We start from the raw sequence: 18,590 nt of genomic DNA, 5'->3' as shown, positions 1-18,590 counted from the left end.
CTCTCTCTCTCTCTATATATATATATATATATGTATGTGTGTGTGTGTGCAAATGTATATATGTATGAGTTGCCCTATATGAGTTTTTGTCTCATATTTTTATCATGATACAGTTAAGCAATATCACACGAGTGTTGTTTTTGTCCCGAATAGCACGAGTGCCGATGTGATATTGATTTTATACAACAGTTCAATAAATAAGTTAATATTGTGTTATATTTTAGACCAAATACGAAAATATTACCTATAAAGCCAGAGTAGAAATGTTGTGCGTCTCTGTGCCTGAATGAATCCGCGTTTGAGTGAATCAGTCGGGTGAACTAATGATTCAATAACTACGTTTACATTTTCACCAATAATGCGATTATTTCTAATTATCAGAGTAAGGTCTTAATCGCAGTAAGATGTTTACATGACATGAGCAAAATCTTCACACCAGTTTACATGCAATTTTTATTACTTTGATTATTCTCTAATATGTATGGTTATACCACACTCAAATAGGCATACAGTATGTAGTAATATACAGCTTTGGAGAAGAGAAAACTTCATTCATGAAGTTTCGTGTGAACAACACATGGCATCCGTGTACGTCCGAGCACATGCGCACATTGGTCAGAGCGGTAAATGCGATTAAAGTGTTTACATGCCTGTATAAGGATTCCTCTCTGGAGAAGCAAATCCGCCATGGTGCAAGCGCACTTGGCTTTTAAAGGGAATGGGAGATGAGACTCTGATTGGTTTATTGCACATTACGCCCAAAACACACCCATGACTAATTAAGAGACTAGGTACAATCCTTTTGGACCACGCACCGACCATTTTTTCCCATCGTTAAACTAGCAAAAGTGGATTCAGACATGCCCTAAGTGCACCTGCGCCATGTGCTTCAGACCATGCGTTTAGATCGTTAAAATAGACCCAATGAATTACTCATTTAGACATTAACAGCCACCTACTGGCAGTTTTAGTTTCTTATTTAGAGAATCATTTCATTAAAAATGTATTTCATATTTACTTAATAAAAAACTCATTAAAAGGAATAGTTCACCCAAAAATGAAAATTCTGTCATTGAGACCCAAAAGTTTGTGTAATAAATTCTATGTTGAATCAAATATTTTTTTTTCCTTAAGCTATTTTTTGTAATGTCTATTTGATACTTTTCTGATTTTAATACAATAATGGCTTTAATATATCTTTTGGGGTCTCATTTCTCAGCCACATTTTATGTGCGATTAATTTGTGATTAATTGCCACATCGTGCAATTAGATTGAAAATTGTAATCGCTTGACAGCCCTAATATATATATATATATATATATATATATATATATGCGCGTTTGTGTGCATGTGTGTGTGTATATAAATACAGAGAGAGAGAGACTTTAGATTAGGGTCCAATTCACTCTATTAACTAACTATTAACTACTTTTTAACTATTAACTAATACTGCATATTATTAGTTAATAATGTAGTTGTTAAGTTTAGGTATTGGGTATGTTACTATTTATAAATCTTTTGAGCTATGATAAGTATCCTTTTATTGAAAAGAATCATTTTATTAGCAATAAAATGTTAATCTTTAGATACTAAGAAATACAAAGTTGCTTTGTATTTCCTGCACATACACAAGGAAACAACTGCAAATATCTTGCTTTCCACACGAGGAAACTACTGGAGTCATATTTCAAAGGCTGTGCTGTATTTTGTCCTGACCCTAATTCTTATCTCCACCTTTTAAAAGATGAAAGATCTACGTAGGGCTATTCTCTCCTTCAGTGGTCAGCTGGGTGTCAGAATAAAAGCGTAGAGTCAAAGGTCAAGCACAGTAGACTGTAGCAGCATGTGGAATGCTCCAGAGATATGAGGAGATAACAGACCTAGACAACCACAAACACACACTACTAGAAAGCGAGACATGCAGTGTGAGACAAAGCACAAGGACACACACTCCTAAAACAGGACTTTAATATAGTGTTTGATGATTCTGCAGTGGCTAACTCATTTCATATGCAAAGAGGTTAGCCAGTCATAGCAGAGCTCATTTGCATACAGAAGCTGTAAGTTGTGTTTACAATGACAAGGATCACTTGAGGTTGTGTTGGTTCCACTGCAGTACACAACATTAAATTAAAGGAAATGGATCACACACACACGTCACTGCTCATTTGCATAAAGTTAAACTTTCGCTCATGTCGCCTCAAATCGTCAACTATAGAAAACAAATGACTTTGGGTTTCTGCAAATTGCTTTCAGTCTGAACATCTATCTCTCTGTTCTTCATCTGCTCTTGTAGAAGCAGCTTTTGTCTGTTTGAGAGCAGAAGTGTGTGTGTGTGTGTGTGTGTTGCCTGGAGGGTGATCTTAAAAACGAAGAAGAAAAGACTGCTGACAAATCAGCCATCAGGAGCTATTTGTCACTGCAGAATTCAGACGAAGAAACATGCATACACCTGCGCTCTCTAGAGAACTCTTACGTCACTGCGTGACCACAACACACAGGCGCTACTAAATCTGGACAAGCTCCCGGGCTTCACGGCATCATGCAATTCCATAAGGAGTCTGAAGGGGGCAGTGCTGTGATAACCGAGTCTGGCTCTGGGACAGTCTGACCTCTGTGTTAACAAAACACCCACTCGCTTTCACACACTCACAATCATACACACACACACACACACACACACTGCAGAGTCTCGTCCAAGTCTCAGCACACCCTGAAGAGCCAACACTTTAGAGAGGAAACATATGCTCATCTCAGCTGAGTGTGGCGTGTGCTCTGTTCCCTGGTGTGGCGGCTCCCAGAGATTCATTCGCTCAGACAGATGTGAGAGGGTCTGAAAAAGAATTGAGGCTGATGTCTCTGTTTTACTTAATGATGATGCAAACTCATCCTGCTATGGGACGAAACAAGACACAAGTTATGCTCTCTCTCTCTCTGGTGACAAACATGTAGAGACTAGTCTCAGCTTCAGATTTGGATTGTCTGATACATAATGCACACAAAAAACAACTAAAATCTGCTCAACACCAAATATTAGTAAGATATCAAGAATTTGGAGGTGCACAAAAGCAAGTAAACAGGACATCCCTGAACTAAATTCTCCTTTGGTTTCGGAGTCATGTTTGAAATAATTCCCTTTTGCGGAGGAAATTCTGACCTCAAAGACTACAGTACATGCATTTTCCAATGACATATTTGCTTTTCTAAATATACTGTATTGGTCCATAATGGATATATATCGGTCGATATCAGATATATAAATGTGCATTCTCATTTTAGTGTTATTTTAGTATTATTTATATACAGTACTGAATTTACTTTTATTTTTATATTTTCAATTTTCATTTTAGTTCACGTAGTTTAGTAATTTTGTTATATGCTTTTGTCATTTTTTCTTATTTTGTTCTTCACCCTGAACTTATTTTATTTCAGTTAGTTGTGAATGCAACATTTCTAATTTTTGTTGTTTTTTATGTTTTTAATATATATCTGATATTTATTTTTATTTCAGCATTAATTCAGTTAACAAAAACTATTCTGTATTTTTATATTTAGATAACCTTTGGCATCATCTAACGCTCACTTACTGTTAGACTTTAAAGACACTTTAATAAAACTGTTATATGTAACCTTTACAAAATGTCGAAATTAGTATTTTTATGCTATATTGAAAATGATGTTTGATGCCTAAATTCGTTTGCAGCATTTACAATGACTGAATTTAGTTTTAGTGTATTAAATTTAATTTATTTAGATAAATTGATTGAATTGATCTGTGATTTACATTAAAATAACTAACGTATGGGTATCAGACATCCCTCCTAAAACAGCAGTAGTTTTAAAGGGTTAGTTCACCCAAAAATGAAATTATCATTAAGTACTCACCCTCATGACATCCCAAACCCGTAAGATATTTTTGATGAAATTCGAGGGTTTCTGAAGCACACATAAGCAGCAACGTCATTGCACCTTTTGAGGTCCAGAAAGGTAGTAAAGACATTGTTAAAATAGTCGACATGACTGCAGTGGTTCAACTTTAATGTTATGAAGCAACAAGAACACTTTTTGTGCACAAAAACAAAATAATAACTTTATTTAACAATTTGAACTGTTGTCATACACAGTTGACGTAGTGAACGTAGTTCAGCACTTCCGTGTTCTATACCAGAATGCTGGTTCATTATTGCTGCTCATGAACAGCATCTGCCAATACTGAGCTGGCGTTCGAACGTAAACATGGAGATGTGTTCCGAAGACGAACGAAGGTCTTACGAGTTTGGGACGACATGAGGGTGAGTAATTAACGACAGAAATTTCTTTTTTAACTGCTATAACTTCATCTCTGACTGTGGTCAGTTTGGTTTAAGTAGCTCTTGTTACAAGGCCCACCACATGTTTCCAACAGGATGCTAATGATTTCTCCCCATGCAGTGTAATACAAGATGGCTTGTCCTGTGTGTGTAATGGATCTCCATAACTCTATACCGGTGTTTATTAGATTTCTCTCCCCCCATCTGACTACACTTACACCCAGCTCCTGCTATTAGCTGGGTTGAGTGTGTGTTTTTGAGCGACACTCTGATGTGCTTTAACAGATGTCAGCTTTTCGTATCTTAATGAGCACACTGGCCAACTTATGTGCATTTCTGTAAATGTTCTTGGGGGGCTATTTTGCATTTAGCTCAATTTAAAAATCCCCAGATGAGGAAGAGAGGGGGGAGAGAGTCAACATTTTCAAATGGAGTCTGACAACGCATGAACTTTAACTGCTGCCGCTTTCTCTCGGTCTCATCTTATGTGAGCAAATTATGGTCTTCTGGAACTTTCTCTCTGATGTGCTCTACTTTAAATACGTCTAACCGCCGCCAGCACAATCTGCTTTTATGCAAAGATCACTTAATGTCTCATTGATTTCGCATTTTAATGGATTTAGTGCTGCGTGGCGAAGAGGAAACCTGGTAACCCGAGAGAGTGTGAGGTGCATTTTAGTCAGAGCGGAGCTCGGAAAACGGCTGCTAACACCTCTCGCCACCTGCACCAGCGGACACTGAGTGCTGGAGTCAAAGCAGATTGTCTAAGGTGAAGAGAAAGTTGCGAAGAGAAAGAGAGAGAGAGGTGTTGATTGTCCTCAGAGCCGCAGGGACGCTGTTCGTCTTAATAACCGTGGATAGCTGGTGCTTTAGCCATCTGCTGTGCTGAAAAGGCCCTGGGGGGTGGGAGCGCAGCAGGAATCATGGAGGTCATACTGCAGGACTGAGGGGTCAACAGCACTGAGGACAGAGCAGATCTGGTGTTGGGTTTCGTTTTGAGCCACACACACAGTAATGCAAGAGGACATTTGAGAGACTGTCTAAAAACTTGGACAGTCAGACCCAGACTTGGTCCACACAGCATGGTCCACTCTGCAGCTCATTCTGGCCAAGAATTGCCATCATATGACATGTGAAATGACAGACTGCAGTTCATTATTAAAATTTGTCTAAATTAATTAAAGAAACACTACAAACTAAAATTAATTTAAATGCTACAAGTGAATTTAAGAATCAAAATATTAGAACTCTTTCAGCTGGTTACATTGCTACGGCAGTAGGTGGCAACAAGTTACTGTGTTTATCAGTGAGTCACTAATACGCCTTTTCCACCAACATGAACCGGGTGCTAGTTCAGAGCCAGTGCTATTGCCAGTTCAGATTTGGTTCGACTGACGAGCCTTCTAAGAACCAGTTTGCCTTTCCACGGGCTGGAGAGCCACCACAGAGCCAGGTCCTACGTCACTCTATACGTCTCATCTTTAACAGCAACATTAGCACCAAACACAAACACACCGGGCTTGTTTGAGATGCATCCAAGCCACGCAGACCAATTTGCATCCAAACACGGCGAATCCAACACGTTCTGAGATTGCAATCGAGCTGCTATTAGCTCGATTAGCTGCCATTTCTAAAATGGTGGTCATTTGGTTCTTACTTCTAGACCAGCAATGTTTTGGTGCTACTTATGAACCACTTTTCCTGGTTCAGAGCTGGTGCTTTGGGTGTCAAAAGACAAAGAACTGATTTGAAACTAGGCTCTGAACCAGCACTCAAACTGACTTGGTGGAAAAGGGATATAAGTCATTCAAGCAATTTGTTCAAAAACACTAATTTCTTTATAAACTAAATAAGTGACTGCTTTTATGAGTGAGTCATTGAATCATACACACACATGATTTGTTCAAAAACAAAAAAGTGACTGGATGCATCTCAATCAACTCCCAAGCTTCCTAGGTCATCAGTCAGTATATAACATACACAAATTTGGGCACTGGTAAGGACCCGATCTCACTACATATTGGGACACTGATGACTATTTCCGGTGACATGACCATCTTCATTGTACAAACAACAGCACAACTGATCTTTCTGACATTATTTTTTGATGTTATTTAAAATACATAATGATAAATACTTTGCTTGTTACATATATGTGCAACATTTCAGCAGTAAATAAATTATAAATTTTAGATATTATGTTCATTACCTGGCTAGTGGGGGTTTAACGGTACATGTATTCATTCTGAACCGTACGGTACGGACGTTACAGATCAGTACATGCAGTTAGAAGACAAATATAGTCAGTCACAGGTGATCCACAATCCATCCAGAAGGGGGCGTGCAAGGTAATGCAACACTGTTTGCTAACAACCACAACAGGAAAAAAAGCAGAAGAGCAGCGCTTGTGCAAATGACCGCTTGCAAACAAGTCCTCTAAATGCACGCACATCGAATGCGTCGTTCTGCGCTCACAGACAAAGGAGATCACTTTGAAAAGGCTCGCACTATCAGCTGTGTGCGAAAGGAGCGGAATACAGAAAATTAAGTATAGGAGGGTTGAGCTTAAGCTTTGAAGGTTTAAATATAGTTTAAGTGGTGCAACTTGTAACACTCCTAATGCACACGTTTTATTTTTCATTATTCTGTTTATTTTGCACTTTTATAACACAAGATGGTTTTCAAATTTTTTGTGACCAAATACCTTTTGTTTTTTATCAGCCCTGAAAAAAAATATAATCTATGCAAGAGTGCATTATGCTTACTGCTTAGTGCTTAACATACTAAGGGAGGCTGTACTGTACCAACTAGGGGACTAAATGCCACTAGGTGGAACAAAAATGTAAACCTAGCATTGTGGATTTGTTGCTTTTTCCGGTAACACTTTAGTTTAGGTTCCAATTCTCACTATTAACTATAGTTGCTTATTACTAGTATGCATATTACTAAGATACTGGCTGTTTATTAGTACTTATTAAGGCAGAAGTTAGTTAATAGTGAGAATAGGACCCTAAAACTAAAGTGTAACCATTGTTCCTATTGCAGTGAAATCGTACTGAACCGTGAACCCAAAACCGATGTACGTACCAAACTATGATTTTTATGTACCATTACCCCTACTGTCTAGCAATGTACGGTTAAGCTGAAATATAATTAAATAATGTTTTCTATTTTAAAAGACATCTATCGCGTGTCATTATGTGTAGTGAGTTGGCTCACATGATTTATGTTTCACACTTCAGAACTAAGGGATGCTCCCTGGTTTTCACAGTGCATTATGGGACATTTTATGGAGCGAAAGTTTCAGTGCACTGGAAGGATTTTGCGATTGAAACAGTTCTTAAAATGGCCAACTCCCTGACTACTGAACTAGGGAGCTGATTGGGATGCACCCACTGTATTTATGAGTGAGTCATTGAATCACTCATGCAAATGATTCATTCACAAACACTGATCCATTCAGGAACTACACAAGTGACTGTCCTTTTGAATGAATCACTGAAACACTCACTCATCCAATTAATCAAAAAACACTGATTCACTTAGGAACAAGTGATCTTTATTAATAGATCGCTGAATCACTTACACAACCAATTTGTCCAAAACACTGAATCATTTAGGACTTAAACAAGTGAATCACTGAATATTTGCTCAAGTGGTTCATTCAAAAACACAGATTTTTTGAAGAAAGAAAGAAATACTATGTTTGTCAATGGGGGGCGAGATCTGTTTGGTTACAACATTCTTTCAAATATCTTTCTTGTGTTCAGCAGAACATAGGAATTCATATGGGTTTGGAACTACTTGAGGGTGAGTAAATGATGGCAGAATTTTCATTTTTGGGTAAACTGTCCCTTTAATAAGTAATTTGCCAAACGTAGTTCAATTTGGCTGTAAAGCAGCTCTAAAAAGAAAAAATTGTGTCATTTTTCAGCTGAAGCAAGTTCAGTGTTGATTCATTTCTGTTGTAAAGATGAAAAATTATTTCAGAAATTATTCAGAGTTCAGAAATAGCCGGCAGCTGTGGTCACCTGCAGATCAAAAGACCTGTGACCTACACATGTATCAGACTGACATGTGCTGATAAATAACACCTATGACCCTCTCTGTCAATCTAACACAGAACACAGGCTCTCACAATACTAGAGGAAATAACTAAGACAAAAACAGTGAACATCTGAGGAGGAGGAGCAGAAAACAGCAGCAGATATGAATTAATAACGTGGCGGCAGACAGCTCCATTCAGAACAAAATGCTGACGTAACAGTGTTTTGTCTGAGGATGTCGAAAGAGACCAATTACGACGAGAAAGAGAGAGAGTCAGATGATTTATCAGTGCTGTTACTCTGGCATGTAACGACTGTTTCATTAATAAAAACAAAAGCGCAAATCAAAGCAATGGGGCTCAAATAAATCCCTGCGATGTTTTCCAAGAAATCCTCTGCAATGAGCTCCTCTAACCCCTCGCAGCCTGAGAGTATTAACTGTGCTTTTGGCCGTCGGCTCCATTGACTTCATCAACATCAGACCTGTGGCCTCTACAGCCAATTAAAAGGAGAGAGAGAGAGAGAGCATGAGAAAGAGAGAGAGAGAGAGAGAGAGCCTTGGGTGTTTCACCTGAAAACCCTCCAGTGAATCCTAGCTATTAAAAGAGAGGATAGCTGCATCAGCTCAGATCAGAGCATAGATAAATAACAGCTTCCAGAGACGTTTACTCACACACACACACACACACACCCAAACGAACAAGACATTGTCTGGTTTCACACTGATGCCTGATTTGAGCAGTGTATATAATGTTCAAAAACAACATGAAACATTCACCACACATTTTACTCCCCCAATGTGGTGTATTTCCTAGTGTGACAAAAAAACTGAATGGGGCAAAAAAAGAACAGCAGAAATTAACACTTCTTTTTCAACTGTATTGTTATTGACTATTATTGTGGTAACCTTTATAACTTTAACATTAACCAACATTAAATAACTGTGATAACAATGGGTGTGGAAAGTAGGGGTGTTGCAGCACACATTTTCACAGGATTGTAAATGCAATGCAAAATTTTGTTCATTTATATTTATTCATTTATTTGTAATAAACACTTTAAGTGGGCTATTGTTATTTATATGTTGAATTATGTTTTTTTTATAACATACATGACGTTACAGTGTCATGTACAAGTACAAGAATTCATCCACTCAACTCCTGAGCGCAAGTCTACCTTCGGGGTTGTGTAAGGTAGGCAGGTTTTTTGTGTTAATTTTTATTTCCTGTCATTGTGCATGCTCTTTTATTGTATATGGAAATGGCTACGTTTACATGCACCAATTTTCATCAATCCGAATGAATTGAATCCGATTGCAGATCTGTTTACATGTACTCTAAACATTGTAATCTGATTCAAATATCTGTTTATATGCATTTTATATACATTCCGATTAAAACTTTTGTGCACGTGCTCTGCGTGTGTGACGTCATATCAACCACACTTGCGGTAACCCGGGTTGTGTCAACAGACGATGATCATGTATCGACGATAGCCAGAGATATTGTCAAAAGCATCAAATCTTGGCAATATTAAGAGATTTGGTATTTCCAATTAATGTAGGCCTGTTAAATTCTTCTAGTCTGATATTATTACTATTAGGTTAGGCTTCTTTCTTTTATTATTAAATTAATATTATAATACATTTTCCCGGCAATAATTCCATAGCGCATCACCGCATAACTGACGTGCTCTGAGGATAATAAAAGATTAGGCTATCAGCTATCTTTGAAAATGATTTAAACTTTTTTTGGGTCTTATACAATGAATTATAGGCCTATAATTAAAATTATTAAGAGTGTAGGCTATAATATTTCCTAACACTGCAGTCATCAATGAAAATTAAGCGCAGCTTCACTTCAAGCACCGACTTTAAAAAAAAACAACCTGTTTAACACAAAATACCATTATTCTCATTTGTTTCATTAGCCTAGGCTATATGTACAGCCACAAGAGAAATAATGGAATTAATTAAGACAGTTATATACCATTATAAGCATTTTATTTTGAAATTCGTCTCAAAGAATATGCTCAGTTAATGCAGCGTCAGGCAGCTCCGTCACATTTTACTTTCGCTTTTTGTAGTGAATACTGACCGAGGTTTAGACTTTTTCACCGGCTTAACTCTTGCACAAAGTTTGCACGTTGCTTGTTGTGTGATATCCATTGGCTCCCCTTCTTGTTTTAAAACGGAAATATTTCCGATATTGTGGTGAAGGGACACATACGCCACTGCCTGTTGGCATACATCTTTACAACTAAAGACGTGAACATGAACGTTTGAATACAATTGAGAAAGTAGTCGGATTCAAGTGTTTAGATGGTCATTTTTTGCTGTTGGATCGAATTAGTAAAGGAATAAACCCTTCCAATCCGATCGAAATTTCATACGGATCGAGCTCAATTGGATTGATTAAGGTGTTTACATGAATGTTTTTTACAAATGGATTATTTGGGTGCATGTAAACGTAGCCACTGTAAACAACTCAATAACCCTTTCATTTAAAGTCTTAATTTATGTCTCGTAAACTGGTCTGTTGCATTACGATTGCAAGCGGTATCAATAATGTCAAAAATGTGCCATTTAAGTTCTCACCAATACACTTGTTGTGCTTTGAGTTTTGACGCGTTTTATAGACTCAATATTGTTTCTTTTTCAAATGTGGTGAACATAACCCCCCTCCCCAAAAAAAACAAACTCTTGCAGCTTTTATTTACTGTATGCCTGTGCTTTTAGGAAATCTGTGTGCATTCACCTGCCTGCAAGTTCCCTATAAATTTAATGATTACTTCAGTTCATCTTGGCTTTCCATCCTGTCAGTTTGAATCAATGTGTTCTAGATTCACTCAAACGTGTCTCTCTCTCTCTCTCTCTCTCTCTCTCTCTCTGTGTGTGTGTGTCAGCTTTCTTTCATACCTTCCATGTTTTGTGATTTCACACAAAACTTTCAGGGTTCTGAGAGGGTGACGTGAAGGCTTCAAACTAATTTTAAGGCGAACCAAACTGGGACCGTCTTAAAAGATGGTCTGAGTTCGGTTCACTTTATAATGTGCAGTGTGAATGCACAGCAATGTGGTTTCACTTTATTTTAACATTCATGCAAATATTTTGGGCTGTTACAGGTAACTGTATAAAGAAAAAAATGACACATAGGAGCGGAAATTAGATCCTTATTCTATTATTTCGATGGAGATGACAGAATGAGGAGCATATTAAAAAAACTCTCAAAGGTCTTCCTTCTGTGCTCTGTGCAAATGAAGGCTTAAGGGTTTAACCAGACCACCTTGCAATAGCATGTGAAAGTTACGAAATTTAGAGATATAACGCTAGTGTATATGAATGGATGTAGCCCAAGGCTGAGAGTAGATTAAAAACTAAGATCAATGTAATGTTTTTTTGAAAACACAATTAATCTAACAGAATTAGTTGATATTTGCTACCAAACATATAAAATATATGTTTTAAAATGTACTTGTCAAGAACATCCAAGATGTTTTTTTTTTACAGAAAACTAAAATGGACCAAAAGAGAGATCTGAGCCCACTTTCAAAGCCAATGCATAGAGAAATTTGTTTATTTTTACCCAGATTACTTTTTGGTCCACTTGAGACCAGAGGAGTCTGAGATTGATTATTTTAAAGAGGTTCAAGTAAGTAAAGCTTTTCATATATAGTAGTCTAGCATTAAAATGACATAGCTGTAACAAATACAATACAGTGAAGCCTATTCACACCACATGCAAAACAAATATTCCTTATACTAAATGAAAATCAGATGCACTCCCTTACAATAGGTGACGCTCATCATCCAATGGACCAGCACAGGTTAAGCAACATTAAGTCTCTGTCAGCACTAAAAATTTCAATCTGCTCTGAAAATCATGATTCAATATTTAGATGTTTGAAATTTGTTTTATAATATTAAATTCATATATTGTGTGTGTAATGTAATATATATTTAATATGGTAAGGTGCTTTCTTACCAAACCAATTCAAAGACTATTCACACCAATCAAGCAAATAAATAAATATATAACTTTGCGCATGCTTGGTGTGAATAGGTTTTGAATCAGTTTGGTAAGAAAGCATCTTTCTGGGGCCATAAATGTAAAAGCAAAATGCAAATGTGCGTATGTTCTGCAGGTGAGGTGCCTCACAGAATGCTGGGAAACTATTTTGTCTGTGTCTCAATGTAGGTCAGCTAACAGCACAGGCCATCCATTCTGTGTCCTACTTCTAGACACACACGGTCCTACCTCTCATTTGAGTTCCCTTCCCAAGAGCACAAGCACGAGAGAAAAACTGAAGAGAAAATTAAAATGAGCGTTCGAGAGAACATAGCAGAAATGATACCTCGGTAGCAGCTTTGCTATATTCTAGATTTAATAATGGTTTAGAGATCTATTCATTCAATGAATGGAAAATACAACAATAAAAGCAAAAGTTTAAATGTAAATGTAAGGTAAAAAAAGTGATGTTCTGTAAATATGTGAAACACTCTACAAGAAGCTCACAGCAAATGTGTTTATGAAAATGCCATTTCCCCTGCTGCATGATGTCCCTTTGATTTCCAACTCCAATTCCACAAGATTGACTCTGTTGAGAGCAAAACCCCCTGCCGCACTGTCCCAGACCCCACACATTCCCCATCTGACATTGCCGTTCCTCCACAACACAAAGACGAAGATGGGCATCATTAAAGGACCGTGGAATGGTTGGGCTCCTCGCCAAATGCACATTCACAGTTCTGATGAGGTTCTTTTGGGCTGGAGTCTCTTTTGAATGCACAGCTTTTGTGAAGGTTGCTGGCGGATACAGATATCCAACATGTTTATTCATCTGAGATGAGAGGCTGATTTAAATAGAACACAATATGTAATAAATTAACGCTTGAATAGAATGGAGATGATGAAGAGAATGAGGATTGACTCCAGATTAGAGAAACAGAAACCCGTTTGGTGATAGTTAAGGATATTTTAGAGGCTCCGGAGGGGAGAAAGCATAACAGAGAGTGAGAATGAAAGCAGAGAATCTGAGACTTACGGGAGACAAAATGAGATGAGAGCATGAGATGACAGGAGAGAAGAGAAAATGAGAAGAGAGGAGATGAGGCATGAATGAGAGGTAGGGGTAGGGAGGAGACGAGAAAAGCAGACACGAGAAGGATAGGAGACAATGAAAGAAAATGAAAGATGAAGAGCAGAGAATGAGAGAGAGAAAAGAGAGGTAATGAGAAGAGGTGAGAGAATGAAAAGAGAAAGAGGGAGAAGAAAATGAGATGAGAAGAGACTAGACAGGAGAGGAAATAAGATTAGACAGGTAAATGAGAGGAGAGGAAAGAAGGAGAAATGAGAATGAGAAAGCAATGGGGACATGGGGAAAGAAGATGAGAACGAGAGGAGACGAAATGAGAGATTGATGAGGTGAGAAGGACTGCTAACAGTGATTGTAAATTAAATTGCCTAAATTATTACATTATTAGTTAACTGCATTCTCTAAATTGTAATGTTGACCCGCATTCTCTGTAAAGCTGCTTTGAAACGATATGTGTCATGAAAAGCGCTATACAAATAAATGTGAACTGAATTGAATTGAGAAGGAAAATCAGTGGAGAAGAAAGAATAAGAGAAGACAGCAGAGAAAAGAAAAGAGGAGAAAATGAGAGAAGGAAGGGGAGGAGAGGAGAGAACGAGACAAAATGAAAAGAGGGAAGTGGAGAAAAGAGGAGAGGATAAAATAGGTGAAAGGAGAAAACAAGATTTAGATTGAGAGAAGAAAAAGGAGACAAATGGAGAGTATGACGGGAGACGAGATGAGAGGTGAAGAGAAAAATCAGAAGATTGGAGACAATAAAATGAGAGAAGAGGAAAGAAGAGAGAGAAGAGAAGAGAAGAGAAGAAGAAATGAGACGGAAATGAGAGACAAGTCAAAAAGAAAATAGAGAGAAGACAGGACTGAGAGGAGAAAATGGGGAAGACGAGAAAATGGGAAGATGAGAAATGAGGAAATAATGAAAACTAGAGTCAGAAGAACGGGGGAGAAGATCATGAGAAGAGAGGAGACAACAGAGAAGAAAATGGAAACGGGAATGATACGAGAGAAAAGGAGAGATGAGATGAGACTAAATAAGAGAAAAACAAGACGAGAAGGAAAATCAATGGGGAAACTAGACTCAGAGAACGAGACAAGGGGTGAAGAGATGAGAATAAGAAGAGAGGAGTGGAGAAAAGAGGAGAGGAGAAAATAAAGGAGAGCAGATTCTTCCATCTGTGCATTCAGTCTTTCTGTAATTGCATTAGAATTTCAATGGTGCTTTTGAAAAGCACAGAGCGGGAGCAGCCCTCCAGATGAATCAGACAGCGCTGAACATTTAAAGTGAATCGCATGCGAGCTCAACATAAAGTAGCATTGATTAAACTTAATTAGGCTTTTGGTGGGCACTCAGACTACACTCTGCGTGTGTGTGTGTGTGTGCGCCGCCGCTTTTAAAAGGCGCACAATGGATCAGTTCATCTGTAATGAAGAATATCGGCGCTGGCATTCGTGTTTGTTCGGGGAGCCGCCGAGATGAACCTCTGACACAGATAAAAGGAAGTGATAGTATTTAAGCGTCGTTAGTTTACACGAGTCTGACTTGTCTTAAACAATAGCGTCGGCACCGAGCAGAGAAACAGAGCAAATCAGAGCAGGAAAACCAAAATTAATTCCATTTCGGATGACCAGAGCTGAACAGAACCAGCCTAAGAGACTGATGGGATGCCACCGGTTGTTTGAATTCGCAGCTCACTGGGTTTGTTCGGATCCCCGGTGGAGTGTAATTGGTATAATTCGTTGGATTAATCAAAATGCGGAGCCCTGGAATAGGGAGGTGCTCCAGCGTGCCGCTCAGCAGACCGTCTGGGATGCGTCCAGGAGGATTTAGCTCTGTTGCAAAGCTCAGTCTCTCTTACATAAAGCCTTTTGTTTATTTTATTCATTTAAACCGATCTGCCTCTTCTCATACAGCGAGATTAGTCAGCACATCACATTACGGTTACATACAGGACGCATTTCATGCGTAAACACCAACGCGAGGGCCAAACGATAAGATGTTTTATCAATCTATAACGTATGAGAGGCAGAGCGAGATGTTTCTGCTCAGGCTGAGAGTTTCCTGCAGTCTTTTACGAAGCACATTAGTGACAGCGAGAGATCAGCGGTGTGAGAGATGGAAATGTGAGATCGCTCGAGTGTCTTCAGTGCCGGTGTGTGTGGGCTTTAAATGCCAGCTCTGTCAGGGATCACACTCATTCTTCAGTGCAAATAAATCTCGCACTGGTCCATTCCACAGCTCCACTGGAGATTCAACAGGCCCATGTTTCTTAAATCAAGTGTTAAAGACCTAACCCTAAACGAATGAACACTCCTTTAAGTTAAAGTTAATCGATGTAAATATTAATAAATTAAAGCAAACGCATGTCGCCTTCAAGTACTTCTCAATGAGGTAAATACAGCTTCAATACAATTAACAATCAGAAACATAGAACAAGACAATGAGTGTTAATAATGCTGTTTGATTAATGTTATTGTCAAAGGTTTGGGGTTGGTAAGATTTTATTTTACTCCTAGTCTCTTATGTTCACAAATATGTTCAAAAATGAATTAAAAACAGTAATATTGTGAAATTAATGCTGGGCAAATGATTAATCACGATTAATTGCATTCAAAATAAAAGTTTGTGTTTACATAATATATGTGTGTGCCCTGTGTATAATTATTATGTATATATAAATACACACATATGCATGTATATATTTACGAAAAATGTGTTATATTTATATATAATATAAACTATATAAATGTATGTAGATTACATACATGCAAATATTTCTTAATTATTAATTAATTTGGTGCTCAAACATTTCTTTTTATCATCAATATTAACAACAGTTGTGCTATTTAATATTTTTGTTATGCATTTTTTTTTCAGGATTATTTGATAGAAAGTTCAAAAGAATGGCATTTAAAAAAAAAAAAAAATAGAAATCTTTTGTAACACAAATGTCTATACTGTCACTTTTTCATTAATTTAAAGCATCTTTGTTGAATAAAAATATTAATTTCTTTAAAAAAAAAAAAAAAGGGCCAAGGGTCGTTTTTTTATTTTTTTTATTTTATGATTAAAGTTTGTTGAACATTCGCCGGTACCTGCCTTCTTCCCTGAACTTTAAACGTTGTTACAGTGTGTTATTCTGATCTCTGGTCGACGGAGAAATCTGCAGCTTAATACATCTTCACATTCTTTATTTAAGGCCACTCAGATAAAAAAAAAAACACAGACAAATTGACAAATAAAGGTCTAGGTTCTTCAGAGACAAACAATGAAAACAAACAAACCAACAAACAAACCTGCAAGGATCCTGTCCTGAGATCCACACTCTCATACAAACACACACATGCTAAATTACAGCCAGGTGAAAACGCTGAACAAGTCCAGAGCGGCACGCTGCCTCTCAGGTTCAACAATTAGCACTCAAGAGGGACATTTCTGCTAATTAATTCTGACTGTGTAATTAGTGAGCGAAACAGGGAATTTTGGAGAAGAGGTGAGAGAGAGAGAGAGAGAGAGAGAGAGAGAGAGGTGTGTGTGTTTAGTGTGTGTTATACACATTTATGTTATACATGCAACAACTTATACTTATGCATATACAGTAACACACACAAATACCAAGAACTGGTTGAAATAGCCAAGCCATGTAGACTTAACCAGATGTGTTACTAAGCAAAAGTTATAGCTATAAATGGTACACTTTAGAATGCAAACTTTATATCTGTACATCATGTAATGTCTAGGACCAGCAATGTACAAATTTCTGCTTATCCACAGAAACACGCATCCTGTACTCATCCTCAACCTAAACACAAACTTTACTCTTCAGCACAATGGTAACCCCAAAAACTCTACAAAATCCATAAATACCACAACATTAAAAGCTAACAAGTCCTTCCTTTTCTAATATTTCTTGAAAACATAAAATAACACTTAATTTTACTATTTATCTCCTAATCCAGCCCCATACAAAGCACGCTGGGAACTAGAAATCCAATGCCCAGTATCTGTTAATGCAGCAAAATACGCAAAAACAATTGTAGACTAATATAATGTAACGCAAAAAAGTATTAAATTAACTTCCATTTTACTAATGTAAGTGGATTGAATGCAATGATATTAGGCTGTGATAAAGTGTTCAAGAATTGGTCTGAATAAGCAGCAATAAACATTTTTGAGTGTGTAAAAAGAGCTGACGATATTGACCAAAATCTCACAGTACAAGTAACTTTATGTTAGAAATGATTTATTATTAAGATATAATTACAATGCCATTCAAAGGTTTGGGGTCAGTAATAGACACAAAAAAAGTGACAGAAAAAAAACCTTACAAATACTTACAAAATATTCTTTTGAACTATATTCTGTTCTTTTGAACTTTCTATTAATCAAAGAATTTGGAAAAAAATAAAAAATAAATATCAGTTTTGACAAAATATTTAAGCAGCACAACTGTTTTCACCATTTATAATAGTAAGAATTTTTTTAAGCAGCAAATCAGCTTATTAGAATGATTTCTGAAGGATCATGTAAGACTGAAGACTGGAGTAATGATGCTGAAAATTCAGCTTTAACATCACAGGAATAAATTATAATTTAAAAAAAGAATAAAAATATTTAAAATTATAATATTTCAAAATACTACTGTTTTTACTGTATTTTTGATCAAATAAATGCAGCATTGGTGAGACTTCACAAAAACAATTTTGTTTTAAATACAGACCCAAAACTTTTGAAGGGTAGTGTTTTTTGCTGGAAATTTAACAAAAATGGTTTATACATTAAATAACGATGCGGTAATGCCCACTACTATATAATCCAGTGTTTTAAATACTGACAATTTGACTGTAATTGTTATTTTCTGTTTTTATATGGAACTTGATAAATGTCAAACCAAACACACAATTCATATCAAAATTAAAAAAAAAAAAGAAGAAAAAAAAGAAAAAAAGAATGGCATTAGTTCAAAGAAAGCTTCACGTTATGAAATAGCTGAGTTAAATACTCAAATACTCAAACTAGCAGTAAAACTAGAGTCAGAACGGCTATACTTAATATGAGACTACAGAGGCAATAACAGTGAATGGATTGCAGTAACGTCACACCATTAACTTCAGCCCTGTGAAATCATCCTGATACTCGTA

The 18,590-nt window shown here is 37.0% G+C and overlaps 1 protein-coding gene across 13 annotated transcripts in view; it reads right to left on the bottom strand.

Moving 5' to 3' along the window:
• The window catches only part of msi2a (musashi RNA-binding protein 2a), a 206,924-nt gene that overhangs the window by 51,515 nt on the left and 136,819 nt on the right, over window positions 1–18,590 (bottom strand). The window lies entirely within an intron of this gene.

This window comes from Megalobrama amblycephala, linkage group LG2 (genome assembly GCF_018812025.1).
Source record: "Megalobrama amblycephala isolate DHTTF-2021 linkage group LG2, ASM1881202v1, whole genome shotgun sequence".
NCBI classification, from domain to species: domain Eukaryota; kingdom Metazoa; phylum Chordata; class Actinopteri; order Cypriniformes; family Xenocyprididae; genus Megalobrama; species Megalobrama amblycephala.
The sequence above is the reverse complement of the archived record's forward strand: the minus strand, read 5'-3'. Positions and strand labels throughout refer to the sequence as shown.